This window comes from Salarias fasciatus, chromosome 3 (assembly GCF_902148845.1).
Source record: "Salarias fasciatus chromosome 3, fSalaFa1.1, whole genome shotgun sequence".
NCBI lineage: Eukaryota > Metazoa > Chordata > Actinopteri > Blenniiformes > Blenniidae > Salarias > Salarias fasciatus.
In genome coordinates this window covers 26,963,644-26,983,157 of record NC_043747.1, presented here as the reverse complement: position 1 = coordinate 26,983,157, position 19,514 = coordinate 26,963,644, and the positions used below count along the sequence as shown (strand labels likewise).

The window sequence follows — 19,514 nt, the reverse complement described above, 5'->3', positions numbered from 1 at the left end:
GAAGGAAGCTGCCCTGATGGAGTCAGCTGTCTCTCCCCTCATGAGGAAAACTCATGTCTGTCTCTGCCTGCTTCCTTTTGCTGGTGTGTCTCTTGTCTACCTGTTTCAGGGTTGCAGCTCTGCTCAAACCTGACACATACATGATTGTGTGGATTTTCTTATATTATTATCATTGTTTAATTCATATTCATCTTTACTGGTGTTTCCTCCCTGTGTTTATGTAGAAATTTTATTATGTTCCTATGTTTCTGCATAATTATACTGGAAAAATAGGGCACGCTGTGATGCATCCGCGCTTATATTACGTGCCGGATCTACTTTCAATCAGTCGGCGATGTTGACCGGTGACGCTGAGTTGATTTCTACCACACTGGCTGGATAAACTGTGTTTTCTTCAATAAATACGATGAAAGAACAGTTCTGGAGTGTCCGAGGCGTGAGTAGACACTGTGTCATTAGGTCAGCACACCCTTTACGGTGGGAGTTATCAATCTAGGCGAGTTAGAGCGATAAAACCGTACAGTAGAAATCACTAAGCCTGCCCCGTGACGGAGAAGCGGAGGTCGGACAGTGTTGAAAGCAACGTGCCAGCATTTAGACGGAGCCCGGTGGAGCTTCCCGGCCGATCGACGACGCTTCGCGCTCAATTAAAGCCATCATCAAGACATCGGTTGGTCTACTACTATGCTTTGAGTGACTTTGACAGTGACTGTTTAGCGCGACGGCATAGGATAAGCCGATCGCTGCAAATAAACGTTTGGTAGCTGCTAAGTTAGCAGCTACATTAGCGGCTAAGCTACCGGAAGTCGGCGCCATCTTGCCTGCACGGACCGGAAGTGCAGTCGTCACCCCATACCTCCGGCCAGCAGAGGGCGCCTCAGACAACCATGGCGGACTGTGGTGAGCTGAAGAAGGCACGATCTTCTGCACAGGGGATCTTCAATCGGAGATTAAATGCTGCTGTGTTTAATGTGGATCTCTTTAATGAGCATGATCTGAGGTCTGAAATGAGGGCACTGAAAGACTGTTATGAAGAAGTCTGTAACAAGAGTTTTGACTTTATTGCTGTTATGGAAGAAGAAGATGAAAGTGGATTTGCAGCTGATATAGTTGATGTGAAGAAAAAACTGCAAGAGTGCCGTGCAAAGTACAAAGAGACAGACCAAAAATTAAAAGAGACTGCTTGGACCCGCTGTGTATCAGGACAGTTAGACAGTCTAAAAGCAGATCTGGAGAACGTGATTGGTCAGGCTGATACATCCCAGGGGCGTCACATGACTTCTGAGCAGTTTGATTCAGTGCACACTGCTCTGGAAAGCAGACTGGAAGCAATGGAGGACTTTGTAAGGTGCTGGGACCGCTACGTTCCAGAGAAGGAGGTGAATGTCATGCGTACCTGCCTCAAAGACTTTAAGGAGAAGAGAAGGATCACTCTTGTTGCACTGGAAAACAGGCATGAGCGCAAAAGGTATGCACACAGCAATCCAAGTAACATGTCTTGCGTTGAAAATGAGGAGGACGAAAATGGTGGAGAAGATGAGGGTGGTGCTGATGGAGAAGGAGCAACTACTACTGATACAGCAGTTGATCCGCCTACTGTTGGTGGTGGCGGCGATGCTGCTCCAGATGGTGGTGCACAAAGTGCAGGTGCTGGCTCCACCACTAACCAAGCCATTGTTACAGGTGACAGTGCACTGGGTGGTCACATGGACTGTCCTAGTGAAGCACAAGATTCAGGTGCTCCATCACGTGCCCCCCAACCATCACCACAAGGGCGACCATCCCAGTGGCACATGAGTCCAGCTTTCGTACCTGACTTCTCCAGCACACCACAGCAGCAGCAGAGAGGAGCGCACGCCATGCTGCCAGACAGCTTTGGAGCCGGGCGGAGTGGGTCTGCCGCTTCTCAGGGATCAGTGGGACCAAGGATTGCTCTTGCACCTCTGAGTCTGCCAAAATTCTCTGGAGACAGGAGGGGGTATTGGCGCTGGAAGAGTAATTGGGAGACACTGCAAGCCTTAGCAGAACCCACTGGCTCCCCCGAGTGCAAGCTCTTTCATCTCCTGGACAGTATATCTGACTCAGTGAAAAGCGAGCTCAGGTTGTCTCACTGCCGCACTGCTATTGAAGTCTTCCGAGTTTTGGAGGATTGTTATGGGGACATGTCACAAATAGCAGACGACATCATATTGGAGTTGCAGGGATTGTCAACCGTGCGTAACAACCAACCGAGGGAGGCTCTGCAATTGATCCAAGCTGTGGAAAGAGCTCTGTTGGACCTCATCGACTTAGGTTGTGAAGATGCCATAAAAAATCAGCTGGTGATTCGGTCACTTGAGAGCAAGCTACCAGAGAGCATGAAAGAGAGGTGGCTTCTGTATCGATGTGATGCAGCTAATAATGTCAATCCACGTAACCGGTTTGACAAACTGTGGCAGTTTCTGAAAGATCAGAAGACAGTTCTGGTGCAACTGGAGCAGTTACAGTCAACTCGACGGCCAAGCTACGTCAGGGAAAGTGAACTGATCTCCCATGGCAAGCCGAGGGAGAAGCTGGGAGATCGAAAGCAAGAGAAACGTTCCTTCACCAAGGCCACAGCAAGTGAGTCTAAAGGAGAACAAAATCCTTGCACCTTGTGTGGTGAAGAGGGTCATACAGGACGTCTGTATCGCTGTAAAACATTCAAGAAATCCACCCCAACAGAGAGGAGGGTTCAAGTGAAAAGGATGAAGGCTTGCCCTAAATGCCTCGATCTACACGGAAGTGATGGTCCTTGTAATACAAACTTCTTGTGTCGTGCTGATGAATGCAAGAAAGGTGGTGCATCTTCAGACCATCATTTCTTCCTATGCCTTAAATCCCCTGTCAAAAAGGTCACAGCTAAAGGGGGGGCAAAAGTGGAAACGAGGAGAGAACCCCGTGGCCCGACCGAAGAACAAGAGGCTGTGTTCGCCAGTCTAGGTCTGACCCCAGAACAGCTGGAGGCTGTTCGTAAGGCCTGCACAAATAAAGCATCTGCAACAGCATGTGCCGGCAAAGGTCAAGTGGATGACGATGGGATTAAAGAGCATCCAGTCCTCATGATGTTGGTGGATGTCACAACCAGGAGGGGAGACTGGGTTGGAGCTCTCATTGATCTTGCTTCCGACACCAACTATATTACCCACCAAGCGGCTGAGAGACTTGGCTTACTCGGTGACCCAATCACACTGGTCGTGTATGGCGTAGGTGGCATGGAGGTGAAGGTAGAAACAAAGAAGTACATTGTGAGTCTGAAAGTGGCCACGAAGAAAGGAACTTGGCGACTTCATGAGATGGTCTGCTACGGTCTGGAAGAGATCGCTAGAATGGACCAAGCAGTGGATTCCGAGCGCCTGGAAAAGTTCTTCCCGGGTTTTGTCAAACCGGGGGAACTAATACGTCCGAAAAAGATTGAGTTACTCATCAGTACCCGGGAAGGCCGCCTCGCCCCCCAAAGGATGATGAGATGCGGTGACCTGGTGTTGTGGGATGGTCCACTGGGTAAAACTGTCAGTGGTGTGCACCCGGACCTGTTTGAGGATGTTGAGGTAACTGCATGCCACTCATCAACCCACTTTGCATGCTCCATGAGGGCGGAATCCAAGAGAGTCAAGGTCCTCCACGACCACTGTCAGGGACTGGAAAGTAAAGTGGAAGTCAGAACCACAGCTGCAAGCAATGCTGAGATCGTCAAGTGGCTACAGTGGGACAGCATCGGCGCTGCGTGTGACCCTGTGTGCGGTGGGTGCCGTTGTGGAAAATGTGCCCCTGGAGGAAAAGAGATGTCCATCGCCGATGAAAGGGAGCTAGAGATCATCAGGGGAGGATTGACGTTCAAGGCGAGTGACAAGCACAGTGACAAACCCCACTGGGATGCAAAATATCCCTGGAAGGAGGATCCTGCTACACTGCCTAACAATCGCAAAGCTGTTGAAGCGACGTTCCTAAAGTCTGAAAAGCGCCTTGAGAGGGATCCAGCGTGGAAGGAGGCCTATGCCAGGCAGGTACGTGATATGGTCGCCAGAGGGGCTGCAGTGAGACTTTCTGAGGCAGTGATGGATAAATGGAACGGGGCTGTGTGGTGGGTGAATCATCTGATGGCTCCCAATCCGCACTCAGTCTCCACGCCTGTGCGGCTTGTCTGGGACAGTAGCCAAGAATTCAGAGGTGTCAGTCTGAATAGCATTCTGCTGAAGGGTCCAGATGTCTTGAACCCCATACGGGCAGTGCTGCTGCGTTTCCGGGAGGGGGAGCATGCAGCAATTGGTGATGTGACCAAAATGTACAACTCGGTCTGGTTGGAAGATCAGGAGGTCCATGTCCACCGCTTCTTGTGGAGAGACTCTCCAGCAGATGACATCAAGGACTATGCTGTGGTGCGGGTGAACATGGGTGATAAACCGGCCGGTTGTATTGCTCAGGTAGCTATGAGGGAGACTGCGCACCTGCCACAATTTGCAGACAAAGTGGATGAGAGACATGTCATTGTTGACAACGCTTATGTTGACGACATCCTGGTATCCCACAATGACCCCCAGAGACTGAGTGAAATTCTTGAAGGGGTTGAGACCATTCTTGCAACTGGTGGGTTTTACCTCAAGCCTTGGGTGCGATCTGGTCAAAGTGGGAGGCAAGGCGTTGATCCAACCAAACCAGACACTATCGTGCTGCCCAACCAGTTACGAGATGAGGACAACAAGGCGCTTGGAGTTGGTTACCATGTGGGGGAAGACAAGCTCTTTCTCATGGTGGCCGTTAACTTCTCCACAAGAAAGAAAAAGATGCGCACGGGACTTGACCTCTCCATGGAGGAGGTAGAGAGAAGCACGCCAGATCCCCTTACCCGCCGTATGCTTTTGAGCCAGGTAGCTGGGCTGTACGACCCTCTCGGTCTTGCGACACCTCTGAAGCAGAAGGGTGTCATCCTGGTCAGAAGGGCCTTTCAGGAGGCCGGACCATTGACCAAAGACACGTGGGACAGGCCATTGTCTCGTGAGCTTCGTGTAAAAGCGATCGAGCTCTTCAAAGAGTATGCTCGGCTGAGCGCCATCACTTTTCACAGGTGCATCACTCCCTCCGGTTGGGTGGGCAAACCCTGGGGAATAACCTTCTCAGATGGGAGCTGTGACTCTTATGGAGCAGTTTTGTACCTGCGTTGGGCAACATCAGGAGGTGTTGTTACCCGGCTCGTGGAGTCAAAGGCCAAATTGACTCCACTTGACCAGAAGGGTGATGCGGTGAAAGCAGAGATCTGTGGAGCTGTTTTTGCTGCCCGCTTGAAGAGGTACGTTCTGAAACATGGGCGGTTGAAAGTGGACAGGTGGTACCATTTTGTCGACAGCCAGACTGTGTTAGGTGCCATCCAGCGTGAGAGTTACGGGTTCCAAACCTTCTTCGCCAACCGTGTGGGAGAGATACAGAAGGCTGGGCCTGTGAATGACTGGTGGTGGATCCCTGGCCAGTGCAATGTGGCTGATCTGGTTACAAGAGGCTGTTCCCCTGAACAGCTCAACAGTGACTCCCTGTGGCAGAGAGGCCCCGAGTTTCTGACCAAGCCGGTGGAGGAGTGGCCCATGAAGTCTGCTGCGGAGGTGGCGTCTGGGACCAGAGAAGTTGTGAGTAGACTCCAGAGGAAGGCTTTCACTGCCATTACGACAAGGGCCCAGGCGAAGAAGGGAACGTGTCCTGGCAGTGCTGGAGGTGTTGTTGCCACGGTTGAAGATGGTATAAACACAGGACTCTCTCCTGCTAAGGGCTCTCCGCCAGATGACTTCACAGGGTCCCCTTCGACTGCATTGAAAGCCTACAATGGGAGAAGATGTTGGGGTTTGGCCCTCATACATCAAGTTGACCTCTCACGGTTCAGTTCCCTATCCAGGCTTTGTGGGGTTGTGGGCTATGTCCGCAGAGCTGTACACTTCTGGTTAAGTGGTAGGAGTAAAGCTGGCAAGCAAGAACAGTGGGAGGCGGTGCTCACGGTCCAGGAGCGCAATGAAGCATTTCAGGACTTGTGCCTCGCTGCTCAGACTGGTGTAACCTTCCCCACCACGACGCTCAACCGTCTGGTCGTGAACAAAGACAACGCAACAGGGCTCCTATTGTGCTATGGTCGAGTCCAGTCCATAGATGAGGAAAACCCTGGGGTCCCACTAATCCCCTGCAATGAGTGGATCAGCACCCTTCTTGCCATCGAAGCTCACCATGCTAACCATGAAGGTCTTGCCGGCACCCTCCTTCGGATGAGAAAAAGAGCCTGGGTAGTGCAAGGTCCTAGAGTCGCCCGCAAAGTAATAGACTCGTGCATATAATGCAGAAAATGCAGAGCCAAGCTATGCACTCAAGTGATGGGTGATCTCCCCCTTGTACGCACGAGACCAACAGCCCCCTTTGAGTACACAACACTGGATCTGTTTGGCCCATACACAGTCAGGGATGCGGTGAAGCGCCGAACAAGGAGAAAAGTCTGGGGCGTGGTCTACAGTTGTATGGCCTCAAGAGCAGTCCATGCTGACGTGGTTGAAGACTTGTCGACAGAAGGGTTTCTCAAGACGTACCAACGTTTCACTGCCTTGAGGGGTCACCCAAAGAAGCTTTGGTCTGATCAGGGTACCAATTTCGTGGGAGCCAAACAAGCACTGGAGGACCTCTATGGCTTCCTGGCAGAAATCGACAAAGAAGGGGTCCAAAGGAGAGCAGCCGTGACTGGAACTGACTGGATGTGGGAGTTCAGTCCAGCTGACTCGCCACATCGAAATGGGGCAGCGGAAGCAGCTGTTCGTGTGTTGAAGAGATCCTTGGGCGGCGTTGGTGTGGATGGTAACCTGACGACTTTGGAGTTCCAAACCCTCCTCTACTTGGCTGCCAACCTTTCCAATGAGAGGCCGATCGGTGCCAGAATTCAGGTTCAAGAGGAGACTGTGGATGTTGTAACGCCAAACTCCTTACTGTTGGGGCGTGCAGGGCCCAGAGGTGACAACCAGGGTTTTGAATTCCCTGCCTACCCTTTCAGTCGTCTGCGCGCAGTCCAGGTGGAAGTGAACAAATTCTGGAGACGTTGGAGCCAGCTGGCAGGACCTCACCTGTTTGTGCGACAGAAGTGGCATGCCCCAGCCAGGAATGTGTCTGTTGGTGACCTGGTCTGGGTGGCGGACCAAAACGCCCTCCGGGGACGATTCAGGCTGGGTCGTGTTGTGGAGGCGCACCCTGATGGTAAGGGTGTTGTCCGAGATGTCGAGGTGAAGACTTGTTGTAGCCACCCCATCGGCCCATCCAAGGCAACAAAAGACTTGGAGCCTTGTCCTTCCACCATCCTTCACAGGGATGTAAGAAGGCTGGTGGTATTGCTGCCAGTAGAGGAACAAGAGGGACTTCATGCTCCACCCTAAGTACCTGGACAGAACTTAAGACTGTTAATTCTGCAAATATCTTGAACCAGAATATTCAGTGTATGCTGTTGTTTTATTTCAATACCTAAAGGTTTAACATGTTCTGTGCTTCATTCCGTGATCCTATTGTTGTTGTGGCCTACTTTGTCAATGACACGTAGCCCAAGTGGGAGGTGTGTGGATTTTCTTATATTATTATCATTGTTTAATTCATATTCATCTTTACTGGTGTTTCCTCCCTGTGTTTATGTAGAAATTTTATTATGTTCCTATGTTTCTGCATAATTATACTGGAAAAATAGGGCACGCTGTGATGCATCCGCGCTTATATTACGTGCCGGATCTACTTTCAATCAGTCGGCGATGTTGACCGGTGACGCTGAGTTGATTTCTACCACACTGGCTGGATAAACTGTGTTTTCTTCAATAAATACGATGAAAGAACAGTTCTGGAGTGTCCGAGGCGTGAGTAGACACTGTGTCATTAGGTCAGCACACCCTTTACGGTGGGAGTTATCAATCTAGGCGAGTTAGAGCGATAAAACCGTACAATGATGCTCGTGCAAACCAAACCAAACCATGTGCAGGAATTACACTTCAGGGGAAACAAGGAGGCCGATGGACCAGATGCGGCCCGGGGGCCTCCTATTGAGAACCACCGGCCTCGGAGATGATATCAAATGCCCTGAAATTTTTCCAGTTAACAGAAACTGTATTGGTGAGTGAAGTTCATCAAAATCTTCCTCAAGACTCTGAGGGTGTGGTCACAGCCTCACCACCAAGTTTGACATTCACCATGGAACAGGAAATACACTGTAAACAGCCTGAACATGGTCTGATCAGCCTCAGAATGCTGCTGCTCGGCTTTTAACAGGCACTAAAAAGCGAGAGCACATTTCACCAATTTCAAAGCCCTTGCACTGGCTCCCTGTTTCTTATCATCTTGATTTTAAAATTGTCTTACTTGTTTTAAATGTCTTCATGGTCTCGCTCCCAAGTATCAGAGTTGCTGCAGCCCTATGTCCCGGGGCACAATCTTAGGTCAGCAGGCCAGTCCTTGCTGACTACTCTCGATACGGATCTTCGAACTAGAGGAGACCGTGCTTTTGCCAGTGTGGGTCCAAATCTATGGAATGATCTACCCTTGTATCTTAGACAGATAGACTCACTTCCTGTTTTTAAGTCCGCTCTTAAAACTCACCTTTTCTCCCTGGCCTTTCAATACAGGAAGAGTTGTTTGACTTTTTATGTCTGTTTTTTTACTATTTTATTGTTCTTTTTACTGTAATTTTATTTGTCGTGTTCAGCACTTTGGTCAACTCTGTTGTTTTTAAAGTGCTTTAGAAATAAAGTTGGATTGGATTGGATACGTCTGAGATGGACGCGTCCCAAATGGCTCATGATCAGGTTAAAACAGAGGACAAATAAAGTGTTTTCAGGGCTTCTGTGGTGATGAGCTGATAATACAACAATATCTTCACCAGAAATTGTCCTGAAATGCATCTTTTACAAATGGATGCATCTATTTGGGAAGTGTCTATTTGGGACGACACTGCTGGAATATTATCCTCTAACTGTCCTGGCCAGCTGTACCACACTGCTCTTCTTCGAGGGAAAACTAAAAATTAATGTCCAACCATGAAGAGACACACAAATGTAGCGTGGCGTTACCCCGACCCTCAATATTAATTCAACGGTTCATCCATCCATCTTCCACCGCTTATCCGGTACCGGGTCGCGGGGGCAGCAGTCTCAGCAGAGATGCCCAGACTTCCCTGTCCCCAGACTCTTCCTCCAGCTCTTCAGGGAGGATCGCAAGGCGTTCCCAGGCCAGCCGCAAGACGTAGTCTCTCCAGCAACTCCCCCCCAGGGAGGCGTTCAGGAGGCATCCTAAAGAAGTGCCCGAGCCTCCTCAGCTGGCTCCTCTCGATTGGAGGAGTACCTCCTCACCTTATCTCTAAGGGAGCGTCCAGCCACCCTACGGAGGAAGCTCAATTCAGCCGCTTGTATCCGGGATCTTGTCCTTTTGATCAGGAACCAAAGCTTATGACCATAGGTGAGGGTGGGGACGTTGCTAACATTGCTGTTAAGTTGCCATTCTACGGTCTATGGCAACTTAACAGTAATGTCAGCAGAGAAGCTGCTGTCTATCAACCGTGTTAATTTTCAGTTTGTAATGTATATCCACACATAAAATCAGCCCATCCAGACTAAACTTAAAGGTCGAATACACGATTTTCTCGAAAAGACGAAGCCCCACGTCTGTTACTCACTTTTTGAACAACGCGCATGCGCCAGACCATCCGCCCGGCTCTCCTGCTTCTCCCAGGAAACGCGGAACTGTGCGAGCGCGATCTCCTCTTCTCCGGCGTGCACGGCTCTGTTTACAGTTTCTGCGATCCGCCTCGCTCATAAATAAAGCTTTTTTTCCGAAACAGTTAGTTTCATTTTGTGAGACTCGCCATCGGTAAGTACAAGCTCAGAAGCTCACCGGCTACATAAACACTCTGAATGCGCATGCGCAAAAGTGAGAAGCTGATTGGACGCAAGCACGGAGAACCGCCTTACGAAAGCAGCTCCTCAGAATGATTGACAAACAGACCCACCAATTATTTAGGTGATCCACCCGGAAATCAAAATGTTGTATTACACCTTTAAACCAGTATCTCAAGCTCTCCTCATATGAAGCTGGTAGGGGGCAGTCCCTTTACCTCCACCCCATCGGCCCCATTTTGGAAAATGAAATTCAACAACTGCAACTTCTTCTACAAGGAATTCTAAATCCTTCTTCATTTGATGAGTCATTTGTTTCTAACTTTAGTTGTAAATCACAGTTGAAGTGAGGAGTTAATCTTCTTTAGATGAGACTGATCAGACTGATCCTTGCTGTTCATTTGTTCTTCTGAAGAAGGTTGGAGCTCCGAGGAACTGAACGAAGAACTACGGTTCTTCTTCTCCCTGATTTGATCTTTGATCTTTAAGAGAGAGCTGAATTGATGTGAAGACCAAACAGAAGCAGAGCCCAGTGGAGGACATGTCAACAGCCAAGGTTGGTGTCAACACAGCTTTACTAAAACACACTCAAACATGGAGTCTGACCTCAGAGTCTGCAGACCACAGAGTGGACTCTGCAGAAAACCACACAGCTGAGAAACTGCTGAATCCTGCAGAGGGTTCCTACTCAGGTCCAGATGTTCCAGATGTTTCAGGAGGGAGGGGTTGGACATCAGAGCTGAGACCACAGAAGAACAGCTGATCTCTGACAAACTGCAGTAACCCAACCTGAATAAAGAGAGAAAGAAGTGAGATTAGAGGGCAGAGTTTTATTTTGAAGTCACTGAGAGCTGAAGAAGGTTCAGACTGGAAGAGTTTAGAAATGTAAAGTCCAAACAGCTGAAGCCAACAGGAGGAGAAGAGCTCTTTTCACACACATCTCAGTTCTATTGTTGGGAATCACATTTATAGACCGTTCAGTGATCAATAATGATTCAAATTTAACAGACATAGGTAGTGTTGTACTGAAGACCAGTCTCAGTCTGGAGACCAGGCATTATGAGGCAGTGTTACTCATTAAATTGTGTGTAATCACTCTGAAAGAGCCAAGAATCAAACTGCTGTCACATGATTCACCAATGATTTCTGCTTCTGCTCAGTGATCAGTGAGTAGTGAGTCTTCATGTTGACAGCCAGGGGCATCAGTAGGTTTTAAAGGGATACTTCAACATTTTGGCAAATTGGCCCATTTAGCGCAATTCCTTAGTCATTTCGAACAGCATACTTACTTTTTTGGTGAGGGCGAGCTGTTGTTTATTCAGACGTGAGTCGGGGAAGGTTTTCGGGACGGACACAATGGAAGTGAATGGTATTTTTGCTTCCCCTCGTCAAACTCATCAAATACTCAATCCAACAACCCCAAAACACTTTGGTGGACATGTTATAATCCGCACATTCACTACGCTGTGGAACACCAACAAATAATATTGTAGCGTTACGACACTGAGGCAAATACTGGGAACTACTTTTTCTTTTGAAATCACTACGCCCAGACACCACGTTTAGTAAGTAGTTCCGTTTTAGCAATCTTCGCATAAACAACTCAATCTGGTAATTTTGCATTAATATCTCACAACGTAGTGATTGTCTGGATTATAACGTGTCCACCAAAGTGTTTTGGGGTTGTTGGATTGTGTATTTGATGAGTTTGACGAGGGGGAACCAAAAATACCATCCACTTCCATTGTGTCCGTCCCAAAAACCTTCCCCGACTCACGTCTGAATAAACAACAGCTTGCCCTCATAAAAAAAAAGGAAGTATGCTGCTCGAAATGACTAAGGAATTGCGCTAAATGGGCCAATTTGCCAAAATGTTGAAGTATCCCTTTAAGGACTGGGGGGGCTCAAACCCCAGGAGGTGTACAGGATGTGAGTGAACATGGTGCACGAGCACAAATCTTCACCAACAGTAAAAAAAAAACCACAGAAATTATTTATGATTTCAATTCTTTTTTAAAGCAGAACTATGCAACTTTTTTTTATCTCAATAAATGTTTTTAGAATCCCTGTGTGGGTAAACAAAGACTTGGTGCAGTGATTCTCCGGTCACTCCCCTCCCCCCGGTGTCTGTGTCCTGAAAACAGCACTTGCAACGTTCCGAGGAGCGGACTCAACTACATCTCGCGAGAACAAGCCTCGTTTATGGCACTCATATGGGAGTACAAGTATAAAAGTGCGTAAAAAAACCATGAAACCCTTGCGAGCGTGAGCAACGCCACCCTGAGGTGCTCACGGATGGCAGAACCAAAAGTCAGAAAAAACCTTTGTCTGACCAGTGGAAAAAAAGGAAATCGGAGTGGGACGCCCCCTGTGCGCGGAGGTGGGGGTGAATGTTTACGACAGTGAGCTTTCACAGGAGACCAGTAGGGGGAGCCACCAACCAACAAGCTCGTTTTGAACGAGTCGTTCATCCTCCAACATCACGAGGCAGAACAACATCTCAACTTCTGAGATGGTGGAAAGGAGCTTTAAACGCAGTGTGTCTTGGACAGAACCAGACAGGTTATAAGGACACTTGTCTAAAAACTACATTGAATCAGTGTTTAATAAAATGGTTCAGTTAAATTTGGTATGGTCTCGGTTTTGACTTGGTCTGGATACACTGCGGACTCGGTTTCTGTGGTCTGGATTACAATGAGATAGGAATAAATTATTGAAGAACAGGATTGAATACATCACATGACCTCGTGGACTCCGCCCCTTTTCAGTGGAACTCAATGGAAGACTGAAAGTTAGGCTCAAGTATATTATTCCCCCTGAAGAGTATAAATCTCTCCTCATGTGAAACTGGTAGGGGGGCAATCCCTTTAACCCCACCCCAACAGCCCCATTTGAGAAAATGAAATTCAAGCACTGCGACCTCTTCTCCGTTTCTCCTGGAGATCCTCAGTGTGGATCACTCTCAGATCAGCCTGATGTCTGACCTTTAGTGTCAACACAACTTTACTGAAACACACTCAAACATGGAGTCTGACCTCAGAGTCTGCAGACCACAGAGTGGACTCTGCAGAAAACCACACAGCTGCTCAACTGCCGAATCATGCAGATGGTTCACACTCAGGTCCAGATGTTCCAGATGTTTCAGGAAGGAGGGGTTGGACTTCAGAGCGAAGACCAGAGAACAACAGCTGATCTCTGACATCCCGCAGAACTCCAACCTGAATAAAGAGAGAAAGAAGTGAGATTAGAGGACAAAATTTGATGCTGAAGTCATTGAGATCTGAAGAAGGTTCAGACTGGAAGAGTTTAGAAATGTAAAGTCCAAACAGCTGAAGCCAACAGGAGGAGAAGAGCTCTTTCCACACACATCTCAGATCTCCAGCTCACACAGCAGCTACACACCGAGGACTTCTGCTCTTTTTCATGGACACACATGAGCTGAGTTTAACAAATAACATGAGGAAACAAAGCAAAGTTTCCTGTGACTGGACAACTCTTGATTCATTGACTGCAACAGACTAACTTCAGACAGTGAACTGACCTCAGAGTCTCCAGTTTACAGTTTGGACTCTCCAGTCCAGCACACAGAATCTTCACTGATGAATCCTTCAGTTTGTTGTTACCCAGGTCCAGATGTTTCAGATGGGAGGGGTCAGACTTCAGAGCTGAGGAGATCATTTCATAGTCAAAGTCAGCCAGCCTACAGTGAAAAAGTCTGTAAAGACACAGAGAGAAGACAGGAAGTTGCTTTGAGAGAGGACACTGTCGGATTCCTCCTGTTTGCTATCAGAGCTTCAGCGTTTGACTTTGGCTTCATGTGCACACGAAGGAGAGAACATTGAGCTCCAGATTTTTTCATCATGTCCTGAGTTCTAAATGTTGAAGTGAAGGTGTGGAGCAGGGTTGGATGTCCTGCTCCTTGAAAAACAGTTTCTGAACATCTGACAGAGGTCCGAGCGACTGAACAGCTCTCATGGCTTCACACTTCACTGAAGAACAAAAAGTGTCTTCAGTTGCTGCTCAGTTCAAAAAGTGCATTGGTTGTCCTGTTTGTACGCACTGAGGTGGACTGAACATGTACAAACTAGTTGATGATGATGTTGGTGAAGTAGAACACTGTAAATTCATGGAGAAAATCAATTATTACTCATACTCCCTTAAAAATGTTCTTGAACATTTCAAATTTATTTGAAGAATTACAGACCACAATGAATCTAACAGGAATAAGAAGATTGAAAGCTTGAGAAAATAACTTGAGAATATAGAATTTTTTGAAAGCTACTAATAAGTGGCATTTTGAAACATCAATTTGATTTAAAAATTTTTTCAAAATTTTCTGATTTTCATTTTTGTTAATTAAGTAGAGCCAGTCCCTGTATCTGGGGAATGGGTTGCCGGGCACCCTACCATCGGCTGCCATCCAAACCACATTGCACCCGGCCCCTACGGTTCCCTTGGCAGGTGCTGGGTCCGCCGGAGGGTTGGCCCACGTTGCCCCTTTGGGCTGGGCCCAGCCGGGCCCCGTGGGCAAAGGCCCGGCCACCGGGCGCTCGCTTGCGAGCCCCAACCCCAGGCCTGGCTCCATCCTCCTCTCCAGTACCCTGCATAGACTTTCCTCAGCCTCCCTGGGAAAGTGTATGCCAGGGCACTGGAGAGGAGGATTCAACCGATAGTCGAACCTCGGATTCAGGAGGAACAATGCGGCTTTCGTCCTGTTTGTGGAACACTGGACCAGCTCTATATCCTCCATAGGGTGCTGGGTGCTGAAGGGTTCATGGGAGTTCGCCAAACAAGTTCAGGCGACAAGCAGAAGTCTGGTCCGCATTGCCGGCAATGAGTCAGACCTGTTCCCGGTGCATGCTGGACTCTGGCAGGGCTGCCCTTTGTCACCGGTTCTGTTCATAATCTTTATGGATAGAATTTCTAGGTGCAGCCAGAGGCCGGAGGGGGTCCGACTTGACCACAGGATTTTATCTTTGCTTGTTGCAGATGATGATGTCCTGTTGGCTCCACTGAACCTGAACCTGCAGCATGCACTGGGGTGGTTTGCAGCTGAGAGTGAAGCGACAGGGATGAGGACCAGCACCTCCAAAACCAGGGCCATAGTCCTCGACAGGAAGAAGAACGGTGGAGAGACCCTGGTCCAAGTGGAGGAGTTTAAGTATCTTGGGGTCTTGTTCACGAGTGGGGGACGGATGGAGCTTGAGATTGACGGGTGGATCAGTGCAGTCGCTGCAGTGATGCAGTCGTCATATCGGTCTACTGTCGTGAAGAGGGAGCTGAGCCGAAAGGCAAAGCTCTCGATTTACCCGTCAATCTGCGTTCCCACCCTCACCTATGGTCATGAGCTTTGGGTCATGACCGAAAGGACAAGATCCCGGATACAAGTGACTGAAATGAGCTTCCTAAGTAGGGTGGCTGGGCGCTCCCTTAGAGAGAAGGTTATGGCTGCAGCCGGATGCTGCACGAATACAACCCGCACGAATACGACCCTACACTTCCAGCAAGTTTAGACCACTTTCTAAAGAGAGTGCTACTTACTGAAGCCTGCACGAATACGGCACTACCGCAATTTACATTTTAAATTGGTGAATTCACTCAAAATATACTTACAACCCTATCCCTAACCCGAACCCAATTTAAAACGTAAATTGCGGTAGGGCCGTATTCGTGCGGGGCGTATTCGTGCAGCCTACGGTAGGTGGCGCTCTCATGTGAGGAGTATTCATTCAGGGCATATTCGTGCAGGCTCTGGTAGATGGCGCTCTCTTCAGAAAGTGGTCTAAACTTGCCAGAAGTGTAGGGTCGTATTCGTGTGGGTCGTATTCGTGCAGCATCCGGCTGCAGACATATACTATTGCCCTTAGAGATAGGGTGAGGAGCTCAGTCACCAGGGAGGAGCTCGGAGGAGAGCCCGCTCCTCCTCCACATTGACAGGGGCCAGCTCAGGAGGCACGGTCACCTTTTTAGGATGCCTCCTGGACACCTCCCGAGGGACGTTTTCCGGGCATGTCACACCGTGAGGAGACCCCAGGGAAGACCAAGGACACGTTGGAGAAACTATGTCTCTCGACTGGCCTGGGAACGCCTTGGGGTCCTACGGGAAGCACTAGAGGAAGTGTCTGGGGACAGGGAAGTCTGGGCATCTCTGCTTAGACTTCTGCCCCTGAGACCTGGACCCGGATAACCGGTTGAAGAAGGATGAATGGGTTAATTAAGTAATCAATTGAAACTATAGAACAAAAAAAAACTAATTTTGAATACCTCAATAATAGCCTTTTCATGGTTTGTGCTCCATGATCTGATGAGTTGACGATCAAAATCATCATTTGTTGTAGCTGGAGTTTCTTCATGACCGATCATTGAGGAACATCTCCACAGAGTAACTACAGGAAGGACTTCCTACAAACATCACTGAGATATTGATCAGGACATGTGGACTCACCGAAACTTCCTGCAGTTCCTCACAGCTGGGATCAGTCTCCGTCGTCCCTCCTTTGATGTGTTGTACTTCTCCAGGTCCAACTCATCCAGGACCGTGTCTGACATCTGCAGCATGTAGGCCAGAGCTGAGCAGTGGATCTCAGAGAGTCTCTTCTCTGATCTGTTCTCTGACTTCAGGAACTCTTGGATCTCCTGATGGACTGAGAGGTCCTTCATCTCCGTCAGACAGTGGAAGAGGTTGATGCTTCTGTCTGGGGACATTTTATCACTGTAGATCTCCTTCAGGTTCTGGATGACTCTCTGGATGGTTTCTGGACTGATCTCTGTCCGACCCAGCAGACCTTCTAAGAGTCGCTGGTTGGATTTCAGACAGAGGCCATGAAGGAAGCGGACAAACAGGTCCAGGTGGCCGTTCTGACTCCTGAGGGATTTCTCAAGGACCTTCATCAAGAATTTGTCCAGAGACTGGAAAGTATCATCATCATCATCATCATCCTCGATCTGAAAGATCCAAGATGCAAATGCAAAATCCTAATCCTCATCCTCCTCTCCGATGAAGGTCTTCAGTACATCTGTCTTCCCGCTGGTGAAACAGTGGAACATGAAGACTGCAGCCAGAAACTCCTGAACACTCAGATGGACGAAGCTGTAGACGACTTTCTGGAAGATCACAGACTCTCTTCTGAAGATCTGAGTCCAGATTCCAGAGAACAGCGAGGCCTCAGTCACATCCAGACCACACTGCTCCAGGTCTTCTTGGTAGAACACCATGTTTCCTTTCTCCAGGTGTTCCAAGGCCATCCTGCCCAGCTTCAGAAGAAGCTCCCTGTCAACCTCCGTCAGCTCCTGTGGACCCGTCTCAGGTCCTTCATGGTACTTGAGCTTCTTCCTGTGTGTCTGAACCAGCACAAAGTGGGAGTACATGTCAGTCAGGGTCTGGGGCAGCTCTCCTCTCTGCTCGCTGCTCAACATGTGCTCCAGAACTGTAGCAGTGATCCAGCAGAAGACTGGGATTCCACACATGATGTGGAGGCTCCTGGATGTCTGGATGTGGGAGATGATTCTGCTGCTCAGCTCCTCATCACTCAGCCTCCTCCTGAAGTACTCCTCCTTCTGGGTGTCAGTGAAGCCTCGCATTTCTGTCAGTCTGTCCACACTTGTTGGAGGGATCTGATGGGCCGCCGCCGGTCGGGAAGTGATCCAGACCCGAGCCGAGGGCAGCAGATCCCCCCGGATGAGGTTAGTGAGCAGCAGGCTGACTGAAGACTGCTGGGAGACGTCAAGCAGCCGCTGGCTGCTGCTGAAGTCCAGAGAAAGTCTGCTTTCATCCAGGCCGTCCAAGATGAAGAGCAGCTTGCAGACAGCCAGCTCCTCTGCCGTCAGCTTCTGGAGCGTGGGATGGAAAACACCCAGCAGCGAGAGGAGGCTGTACGGCCGCTCTCCCAGCAGGTTCAGCTCCCTGAAGGAGAGCACCACCAGCACACTGACATCCTGGTTCTCCAGGCCCTCGGCCCAGTCCAGACTGAACTTGTGCACCGAGAAGGTTTTTCCACTGCCGGCCACGCCGCTGGTCACAACCACTCGGATGTGTCTGAGCTGCTGGGCCGAGGCTTTGAAGATGTCTTGAACCCTGATGGCAGTGTGATGGAGGCTCTCCTTCCTGGAAGCTGTCTCCAGCTGCTTCAGCTCAGGTTCCCTCTGAAGCTCCTCACTGAGTCCCTCTGTGATGTGGAGCTCAGTGTAGATCCTGTTGAGGAGGCTTCCTCCTCCTGCTTCATCACTTCCTTCAGTCACACGTTCACATCTCCTCCTCAGACTCTTCTTATGTTCATCCAGAAGCTGCTGCAGACCAACACCTGCTCAAAGACAACAACAATGAGACTTCACACAAACAACAAACTTTCCTGACTCTACAACACAACCAGTCCAACAAACCAGTCCCTCAGAGACACATGTCCACTCTTACTTGGTGCAGCGACGCTTCTGGGTCTTTCTGGCTGCTCCTCACAGACATCACTGCTCTTCTTCTCTCTGTGGACAACAAGCAACATTTACTCTGAGCAACACAACACACAGCAAAGACACAAAGATACAGCTTCATATAAACAAGTGGTTTCGCCCTGTGCCCCTCCGGCCATGTGGGGGCGCTCTGGGCTGGTTTTGGTTTGCTCATTTTTGCATGTCCTCTCTTCCTGTTTTCTGTTTGCCCTCTTGTTCTTGCCTCACTCGTTACCGCCCTAATGGGTATCACCTGTCCTGCCCTCTACTGAAGCCCTGCTCCCCTGGTGTGTCGTGTCGGTTCGTTGTGGGTCTGTCCATGTGCTCTGCTAGTGTGTCCTGGCCTGCCTCAGCTCTGCCCATTCCTGTATCCCTGCATTCCCGTTACCTGCAAATAAATGAGTTTTGAACCCCGCCTGGCTGCCTGCACATGGGTCCTTCCATCCCGCACCCGTGGCACTGGCAGAAATTCACACATTTGAATGAGTGATCTAAGTTTTGAATGATAAGTTCTTCGTGCGTGTGTGTGTGTGTGTGTGTGTGTGAGAACTCAGTAGTATGAATGAGACATTAAACCTGTTGTTTGAACCCCGCCTAGTTAATCAATGATCTGATGGTTAAATCACTCTGTGATCTACTCATTCCTAAATACCTGATTATTTGACATCATTAATGAATAAATAACAGTTTATTTGGATTAATAATAATTTAATTTGGGATAAATTACTTTGTGTTCCATTTGAAACAGTTTATTACACCGTAATTGATTGTTATTTAGTATTCACCATTAATGACCTGCAATTATTAACTGGTAAATAATTTACTCAAATTAATTACCTAATAAATTACTTAAATCAATTACTCCCCGTAATCGATACTCCAGTAATGTAATATGAATTACCCAACGTAAACCGCAACACCATATAATTATCTTTATTTGTATTTTATTGGCGGTTGTGTTTTGTACTAATCAGAGCTCTCCAAGCAGCAGTTCTTTTTCACGGCATTTCGACATGGCTGGATGACTCTGCTGAGAGCCTCAGCCACACACACACACACACACACACACACACACACACACACACACACACACACACACACACACACACACACACACACACACACACACACACACACACACACACACACACACACACACACACACACACACAC

The 19,514-nt window shown here is 48.7% G+C and overlaps 1 pseudogene; it reads right to left on the bottom strand.

The window, feature by feature from the left end:
- LOC115381039 (NACHT, LRR and PYD domains-containing protein 14-like) overlaps positions 1–19,514 on the bottom strand; it is an 88,935-nt pseudogene that overhangs the window by 40,456 nt on the left and 28,965 nt on the right.